The 10,056-nt window shown below is 34.6% G+C and overlaps 1 long non-coding RNA gene across 3 annotated transcripts; it reads left to right on the top strand.

The window, feature by feature from the left end:
* Positions 1-447: 447 nt before the first annotated feature.
* LOC121118958 (uncharacterized) lies at positions 448-4,552 on the top strand. 3 transcript variants are annotated; one of them, XR_011780090.1, is made up of 3 exons: positions 448-2,031; positions 2,097-2,315; positions 2,472-4,552. It is a non-coding gene; the product is annotated as an uncharacterized lncRNA (long non-coding RNA). The 3 variants fall into 3 exon arrangements; XR_011780089.1 differs by having other exon boundaries at positions 448-697; positions 785-2,031; positions 2,097-4,546; XR_005864624.2 differs by having other exon boundaries at positions 451-2,031; positions 2,097-3,299; positions 3,577-4,548.
* The last annotated feature ends 5,504 nt before the right edge of the window (positions 4,553-10,056 follow it).

The raw sequence follows: 10,056 nt of genomic DNA, 5'->3' as shown, positions 1-10,056 counted from the left end.
AGCAAATTAAGCTGGAAAAGTCATTTGATAATTTTTTTATTATTCAGGAATTTTGAAAAAGGTGAAAACTTACTCAAAATACTTGAATTATACATGGAAATGCTTAAATAAAATAAAAGAGCAAATAGAATCCCCATACCTCATGGACAGCACGTTCGGGAGTTATTCTCTTAAAACTTGATGTGTGTACGTTCGCGCCCTGGTGATTCCTAGAGAAAAAAAAATATACTATATGTATATGCATTTTACCAAAAGATTCCTAGGTTAGATGGAGTAGTTGTAATACTATAATGTTTACTTATACTTAATCAGTGAAACTCCAAGAATTGATAGAAAATATGAATGTGATCATTTACCGATTTTGTAAGTTTGTCCACTGATTAAATTTTTTTATCAGCTTGTTGTCCGGAGACTGGCTAGTCTACTCTATGGTATGGATATTATGGAATGTTTGTAAATAGAATCTTGATTGGGTTCTTAATCACGTTACCTCGTATATTAGCGTATAAAATCATTATCAAGCATTACATTTAATTATATCTGAATTTGCCTATACCCAGAAACAACCCTTTATTTGTGTTAATGTCGGTTTCCGACTGTCTTTTCAAAAGGATTGTTCTGATATTAATATATATTTTTTACCCAGTGCTTCATCTTTACAATATAGAGAGAAACGGAAGAAAGTGTGGACGTAAAAGTATGAATAAAGGCCTCTGAATATTATCTGATCTACTATTTAGTATTCTTTGACATCTTGGAGAGACAATTTAAATTTATCTTCCAGTTCCAGCAAAGTCTTCCATGTTAACGTGGTCTCGAAGGCTGGCAAAAATTATGACGAATTCAAAGATGCAGTATTTTTACGACCACTCAGATAGTTGCCGAGCTTGGTACATCAAAAGTAATGTTTGGACGCTCATCTAACTATTTAAAAGATCTTCAGGAGAGAGCAGAAAAATTGCAAAATCCTGATGATATTATTTCTAATAAATATTTTTCTTTTTCTTATTTTTAGATCGTCAGATTTGTTAAAGGAGCTGTGGGATTTAGCAGTTCAACTCTTTGATATTACACAGAATGAATAAGTGTCAGCTTTTCAATAATCGTTTTTGCGAATAGAATCAACTTAAAAACAAACACTTCAAATTCGTTAAGTCTTGTACCATATTTACAAATCTCATATTTTCTTTGGGGGGAAATACAAAATATTGATAGCTATGGAGTCATTTCCCTAAATGGACAAACGTCTTTGGGCTGCTTTGGTTCGACTAGCTTCATGACTTTCATCCTTTCACTCAGGCGGGCATGGAAATCCTGCGGAGCGTAGGGGTCTGGTTTAGAGGGTTTGCCAAGGAATTCTCCAAGAAAAACCATATACCAATTGTGAGGAGAATAGACCACTGTCTTCTTAATGTAAAGATCGAGCTCCAAGGAAGATGAGTGGAAGGGATGAAATCTAGGATGGGTCAAAACTTGAGTGCGTGTACAAGGTACAAGATTTTAGATGTCTGTGGAAACGTTTGACCACACTATTCGCTGCTGGAGTATAATTGACCATGTGGAAGTGAGACACTCAATTGAATTTCATAATGTGGGACCATAGTGAGGATCGGAATTGGACTCCTCTGTCGCTGATGATAGTGAGTGGGATTTTGAAGCGTGAAATCCATCCATCAACGAATGCTCGGGTGTGTGTTTCGGTAGTGATGTCGTTCATTGTAATTGCATCAGGCTAACGAGTGAAACGGTTAACGTTGTTAAGTAGATATTTGAAAACATTGGAATGGGGAAGAGGTCCAACAAGATCGACGTATACATGCTCGAAGTGAAACTGGGGTGACATAAAAGATTGAGGCGGCGAGATCGAATGGCGAGTAACTTTGGAGTTCTGACTTGTAATACAGTTACGGTTTCACATACAACACCTTTGTTAATGCTAGCCAAATTAACCGGGATTTGTACCAGCTGCTGAGTTGTCGGTATTTTAAAGTTCATGAATTTATTTGAAGATTTGATGCTGGAATTGTTGAGGTATGAAAGGCATTGGTGTAGAAAAGAAAATTAAAAATTAGCATTTATAAAAATATCTGTTCCAGGTATATTTATATTTTCTAATCTTAATTGATGGATTGATGATAAGTTGTTGAAGTTCTAAAGAGGCTGAATGGACAGATATAATAGCAGCATAGTGGATGAGGTGTTCGTCAGAGATGGACGAGACGTTGTGTGAAAGGATGTCAGTAAGGAGGGTATCTTCACCTTTGATGTGGCGATAAAAAATTGTGATAGAAACTCCAGCAGACGTAGTTAGATGGGTGAGTACGTTAAATTGTTGTCGAGGAACGCAGTTGTAAGTGGTTTATGGTAATTCACAACGTGGAAATATCTACTCTCTATTATATATCAAAAATGTTTAACTGCATGGTAAATGGAAAGGAGCTCGCAATCGTGTGTACTTCGTTTCTTTTCAGAAGTTGTGAGTCCTCTGGAGAAGAAGTTAAGTTGCTTCGAGGATGTGCCATCGTTTTGCTGAAGGATAACTCCTATTCCTTCTGAAGAGATATTTGTAACAATTGCTGTAGGAACATGGTGAAGAGGATGACTTAGGCCAGGAGTGTTGATCAGAGCTGATTTGGATGCTTCAAAGGCGGTATTGGTGTCGTCAATGCAATGAAGTGGATCACGTTTTGATTTGCTGTAACTAGTTCTTCCTTAACATTGGGGCCTGAGGATCAAGGAACACTGGGGATGAAACGATTGTAATAGTTAATCATACCAAGGAACTGTTTAATTTGTTTCTGCGTCTCTGTCTTTGGAAAATAGGAAATGGCTTCACACTTGCTCTTTAATGGCAAGATTCCAGAACAAGAGACAGCATGTCCTAGGAAGTTCATGGTAGAGGCGCCGAATACTGATTTCTAAACGTTGATTTGGAGGATAAACTTTTGGAATATCTCAAAAAGGAAACGAAGATGGGCTTTAAGGGTTGACTCGTCTGGATTGATGATGAGAAGATCTTTATTATGAGAGTAGACGAAGGGCAGTCCAGAGATAATCTTATCCATGAATCTTAGGAACATTTGTGAGGCGTTTCTCGGTCCAAATGGCATCCGGATGTATTCATACAATCCGAAAGTTGTATATCTCTGTTTGCATGGAAACCAATCTCTAGGATATCATTTTGGAGTCAGCAGTGGCATAATTTCTCCCCAGCGTGTTTTCTATTTAGCTACATGGTTCCATACAAAAAAAAAAAGTTGTTATTGGGTGGAAGACGCGTTTTGTCACGTCTTTATTAGGTGAAATCAAAATTCCATGTACAATGTTAAACATAGAAATAGATTTGCTTTCATTAAAAACTGCCACTTCTAAAGCCTTAAATTTTATGAGAATAAAATGCATAATAATGGCAGGGCTCCAACTAAAACTCCCTACATTTCCCTACGCACATAATTATTATATAATACGTCATAAATATGTTTATTTATAAATGACGTGCATAAACAAATGGCTGAAATATTTTTTTAAAAAACCTTAGAGGCACATACAATTTCAGTATGAATTTTTCTATTAAAGGATCGAGTGAGGAGAATGAAATTTTTGGTATTTTTTCGTCAATATGATCTTTGTCAAGTTCGTTTATCATCATTTCCCAAAAATGGATTGTTCTTATTTTTTATTCTGGTTATTTAACTGAATCTACGAATCTCTCCACATCACTTCATTCCTTCTTTCACAGATGCAGAGGATCTCAGACCTATTGTATCCCAAAATTGAGGTGGTAGAGATTATGGAGATTGTAAAGTGCTCCAAGAGCATAATTTTATAGGTGGCCATGATGAAATAGGACAGACCTCTCAATGAAAGAAGGACGTGGGGAAACAACTTGAAAAGTGACTCTGAGTTTCTGGGGGATTTTACGTGGACAAGGGACAATCAGGAGGGATGAGAAGGAGGACTTGGGGTTGTCCTCTTACGCAAGGACCCCAAAAAGTCTCAAAGTTTTCTTTAAAAAAATTAAAAAATTATAAATCAAAAAATAAAATTATTGACATTTTTCTAAAATCCGTCATTCAGTCCCCATTTTGCTTCCTAACCCTGTAGAAACCATTATTTAAGTTTAAAATGCTTTCATTTATAAGGATTGTGGCATTGATCGAAGAAATTTTTGCACAAATTGTCAAAAAACACTTCCAAGTAACGTCCATTTAATAATATAACTACAGATTTTGTTACATTTTAATGCCTGTTATAATTGTCTTTAGTACTAATTGAAATCAAACAACATTGCTAATCTTAAGAAGGATATGTTCTTTGTTCTGTATGATTAGAATTTCAAAGTATGTACCAAGCTTATTCTAGACATTACAATCAAACTAACAACCCAAATAACTTTTTACTGTTAATATATTTATATCCATCATAGAAGAGGAATAGTTATCATGAAAGACTGAAATACAATTCTGACATGGCCAGCTCAGGGCTTCAAAAGGTTTTTCCCTTTACTAGTCAAAATAATTTCATTCTAATAATACTCGATCAAATTAATACAATCCAATTTACGTTACTTTTTCTATTGTTCTGTGAATATAACTTGTCTATAATCTCATATATGATATGATATATATATATATGTATATGATATATGGTATATGATAGCATTATGGAAGAAGAAACCTTCATCACCTTTTAGAATCCGAAAAAGAGTCTTAATTTCCATTCATTTGTTTAGTAATGACATTGAGAGTCTATATCATATTCCACTTTTTTCAATGGCGAAAGAGACTCACAAATCAAAGTAATAATTATTATGTAATTGGAAATGAGAATTGAAGTGTACTGGATGTATAGTACGGAATAACACGAATTCAGTCATATAAATGGAATTGATACCCCTTATTAATGTGTTCGAGATGAGTTATTTGTTTATTTCTGTATATCAAGGATACTCAAGGACTGAAGCCGATTAAATAGCTTTTCGTTGGGTAGAATATAAAATATAATTGACTTTATGAGGAATATATACAGGAATTTCAATGAAATACCTGGAAGATGAGAACTTCCTCTATTTTTCAGTAGGTTTATATTTGATTATTCTTGCACTATTTTGAATTATCATGGTTCAGTTCTCATATGAGTATACTGCGATTCCATATAAGATCAAGAGCGGCTGATACATTGTTGAGTCGATGATGTACGAACTTAGAACTATCTATTGTAGACTATCTATTTAAACTGTATCTTTGCAATGACTCACGCATCCTTTAATAGAGATGATACCTAATGAGTGAGGTAATGATCCTCCTCTAAGGGACAAGATCCTGAACATCGAGTTAGAAGTAAGCCAGGAAATTCTATTCTATTAAATAAAAATATATTTATGAATTGGAACAATGGATATACACGAATATTCCGTCAAAAATATCCTTCTAAATAAAGTAAAATGCCAGGTACACCTGCTGTAAACATCATAAGAGTAAAGTAATAAATTCACACGATCGTTTCTTGTATCTTAATGGAAATATTTCCTTTTTTTTAATAATAATAAATAAGAATAGGACATTACATCTTATTTATTTCATATCTGTGCTGCAGGGAAGTTGGCATGTTTAATAGTCTGCTTGTGGCTGGAGTGTTTGTACGCCATTTATTATTTTCTTTTAATCTTTCAATCCCTTCCAGAGGCATCCGCAAAAGCCCACCCCTAATCAAGGAATTTTTGCGTTGTGTTAAATAAATTAGAGACGAGAAAACAAAAATTATGCAAAATAGATGTAAATTTTGTTTTAGGATTGATTTTCTAAAATAATATCGAATATGTACAATATGGATTCACATGTAAAAAGGAATGTGATGGGAGTCATTGCCCTCAATGGATGATTTGTGCTGGTAAGTTAAGCAATTATAGTCTAGCATCGGCAAATTTGAAGGATGACTTATGAAACAAGGCCTGATAAAGGAATTTTTTTTATTTTGTAAGTCTCTTACAACAACCAACCAAGGTAGTCGATGTAAAGAAACTCATGAATTACGTATTCAGAGACAATAATCTATCATGAGGCATGGTTTCTGCAGTTTGTTTGGGCAACAAAAACCTTGCACCCAAAACTAGCATAATTATTAAAAATTGAGGTCGAAAGTGTTAAATAGTGCTATGGAGCTTTTATTAGGAAATACGCTCGGAATGCGGGGTAATTTTGATCCATTCTGTTGCTATGCGTGTGGAATTAGCCCTGTTTTTGCGGGAGTACATACATTTTACTTCAAAAATTATGAGTTCATTTTATTTTGTATTACATCGCAGATATTTTCGATACTCTCAATCATTTCATTCGACAGATGCAGGACGGTGGAGTCAACATCATTGAAGCAGAAGAAAACTTGAAGGTGTTTAAAATAAAGTTAACTTTATTGAAACTACGAAATAAGAATGACAACTTCGTAAACTTTCCCGAGCTGGACGACTGTGTTAGTAAGATCGAAGACATGACTTAAATTGGAGTACCTGGAGAGCTGAAGCAAGTGATTGTCATGCAGTTGGAAGAGTTTCTAAAGTATCTCGAGGGATAATTCCTCATCACAGGCTCATGTCCAGAATGGGTGAGACAGCCTTTCACATTTAATGTTGCAAAAGAAAACACAAACAATGAATATCTTGTTGGAAAAAATGAACGTCAGCCGAGCATGCTTCGACAGCAACTCTTCAAAACAACAACGCGTTCAACATTTTAGTGTCAACAAATCATACCATACTTACCATAAGAAAGTTTTTTGAATTACACAGTGGGCCCACCCCGTTGTTTTTTCATGTTGGTATCTCCCTGCTCTAAGCAATGCAACACTGTTGCATACTGGGAGCAGATAGCCCGGTCGAAAGTCGCGTTAGTGAATGCAGGTGCTTACCAAACCCCATGGGGTTCGATCAAACCCAGTTTAAGAACCACTGCACAAATACAATACATGCTTTAATTTTTTCTCTTTTCATTTCTCCGTTTTACTTAGATATCTTTATGTAGTTACCCTTTGCTTACTTTTTCCACAAGCTTACATGTAATTGTGTCTCTTCAAAGTCAGCCCCAATTATTTCATCAAGAGAAAAAGACAAAATTACTAGGAGCAGTAACCCAATATCAACAGCAGTTTCTCCCATTAAAGGATTAATCAAGAAATTGAGGAATATTTAAGTACAGGAAAAGGCACACATTGCAGAACGGGTTTTAAATTGTTTACTGATGGCAATAAGGACTATAACAAGAAACCTCATATTGAGTTTCTAGAATATTGGTGCAAAATTAGAAATTCAATTAACCAAGATAATAACAAAATGCTTCTATAATGGAGATCTCTACTTCTCAGACATCAAAAGTCCACTTTGTATTCAAGGACGAAATATGGATAAATGAAAAACCCCTGCGAAACCGAGAGAACAAGTTAATGTATCCACCCATAAGATGGACTACGAAGATATATCACACAAATATCATAAAAAATAATCATGTGAATGGTACCCCAGAATGGTAGGAACAAGAAAAAATAGTGGAAATCCTAGACGCACGTTGGATTTGTATCCATTGAATAAATATTATATAAGAGAGAAACCATACCACTAAGTCTCCTATTATAAAGAATTGCAAGTACTATCTTTACCACGGATATGTATATTTCTTATTAGAGGGTGTTCCCTCAGTTATTGTTTGTGTGTAGACCCGTTAGGGTGTCATTATTTGTTAATAGAATAAACATACTTATAAGCTCATCTCTATGCGTGATGTGCATTATTTAATAGGGAGATAGTGTGCAAGAGATTATTAAAGGTTGCATCTTTAGTTTTGAATTTCAATGATTTAATTACTCAGTGGTATTAGGGACAATGAATTTCAACAAAAAGTTCAACTTCTATACTTATATATATATATATAGGAAGAATAATCTTTTCTTCCCTCGAGGGTACACGGACTCACAGGTCATCCAGTTCAGCCACGTAGGTCAATTGTTTGCTTGCTCGCTTCGCCTTTTTGTTTTGTATGTAGAGTCGGCCATGTTTAAAGTTTATACGTCATCTAACACTCACATTGACTACGTCATAAAGTTTTGTTTATTTATCTCTCTTTTTCTATACCTGAGAAAACAGAATACATCAAATACAATAATATGGACCGGGATATAGAAGACGTGAAAAATCAACTGGGAGAGCTAAAGAGAAAAAGAGCATACACACTAATGTAAGAAAATGGTCAATAGGTCTTACTAAATTATTAAACGCCAATAGCATAGACATACATTCAGTGAGGATAAATAGTAATAGTTATGAGAATAAATTTACTGATTTTACTAAGTGTCATGAAAATACGAAGAAATCCTTCTCAAACTGGAGCCTTCAACAGAGGTTGATAATCTGTTGACAGAAGCTTCGAATTATTTTATAGAAAAATAAATGGAATACAACACAATGCTCGTGAAAATCCAAAATTCAATTGCAGATTCAGGTAAAGAAAATAAGGTAGTTGTAAATTTATTAAATCAATATGATTCTGTGAAACTTCCTGAGCTACATTGCACGTCATTCAATGGGGACATAACTGAATACCCAGATTGGTGAGACCAATTCATTTCAGCTATCGACAGTAAGAATATTGAGAATACAAGGAAAATGTGTTACCTTAAATCCCTTATGGAGCCTGGTACACTAGCTGAGCAGGCATTAGCTGGTTTTACGAGAAATGGAGCTATGAAGTATTTTGGAAAAAATAGGAGAATATTTGTGCGAATTATATGTGACATAATTAATGCAGGAATGGAAGAACACCACCTTACATTTGCTATGACAGTCAGGACCAAATTGGACACATTAATCAGCAACCTGAAGATGGAAGATAAACAATTTCACGTTTTCGTCCCTATTTTCAAATCCAAGTTAGGAGAGAGAAACATTTGAAATATTCCTTCAAGATGAAAATATGAGTGAGTCAAAGGAGGTATTTGTTTATAAATTTTTGAATTTTGTCCAGAGAAGGGCGGATACTTCCTTCGAGCTTTCTGTATTAGATAAATTTGAATAGTAGATTTCAGGGATTATATGCAACTACAAAATCCTTAGTTAAAAAAATTAAAAAGTAAGCAAACCAAACAATCATACCTGAACTCCATTAGCAAATGTTTGTTTTGTAATGAAAATCATAGGTCTAGGAATTGCCCTTAGGTCATGAAGTTATATAAAATTTCAAATGAACGAATGTTACGGGTGGACAGATGTTGCAAAAATTACCTCCAACATGGACATAAAACAATCGAATGATCAATGAAACCTCTACGTAAAAAGTGTGAGAAAAAACATCACACAATGTTGCATCTTGAATGAGATCTACCAACCTTCACCTATCTCTTCAAACTGAATCAAATCAATACAATCCTCCCAACATTTACTTGTAAAGTTAAAGGTCCTAATAGAATCCAAACAGCACGAGGTGTTTTGGATGAGGGATCATTAACATCATTTTTCAGAGCAAATTGGCTGATAAACTCGGAACAAGAGAAATCAAATCCCAAAAAATCGACATTCGGATATTAGATGGAGTTTGTAAGAAATTTAAAAGTCGAATTTTTACAGTAATGATGGAGAGCATGAGGTGGAGATTTATTTTGATCTGGATGATTTCGCAGATGAATATCTTCTACAATCAGCCAAAGTAAACCTAATAATTGGTCAGGATTACTACTGGGAGATAGTGCGAAATAAATTCATTCGTTCAAACCATGGAAATTTTGTCGTCCTCAATACACCCTTTGGATATGTATTAAATAGACTACTTTCAGTAAATTATTTAACTTCAACTTCTTGTTTACTGTTAAATGCGGAATTAGCGGACATATTTCAAGTTATTTTATGGTGGAGTTACTTGGTATTAATTCTATCTCACATGAGGCTGAAATTTACTCTGTGTTGGATCAAATGGCACGTGATCCCTGCAAACAGAGTGTAAAGTTTGACCGAAAACGATATACGGTTAAACTCTGTTATAAAGAAGATGAGCCAAAAATTAAATATAATTTTCAATC

The sequence above is a fragment of the Lepeophtheirus salmonis genome, chromosome 5 (genome assembly GCF_016086655.4).
Source record: "Lepeophtheirus salmonis chromosome 5, UVic_Lsal_1.4, whole genome shotgun sequence".
NCBI lineage: Eukaryota > Metazoa > Arthropoda > Copepoda > Siphonostomatoida > Caligidae > Lepeophtheirus > Lepeophtheirus salmonis.
The sequence above is the reverse complement of the archived record's forward strand: the minus strand, read 5'-3'. Positions and strand labels throughout refer to the sequence as shown.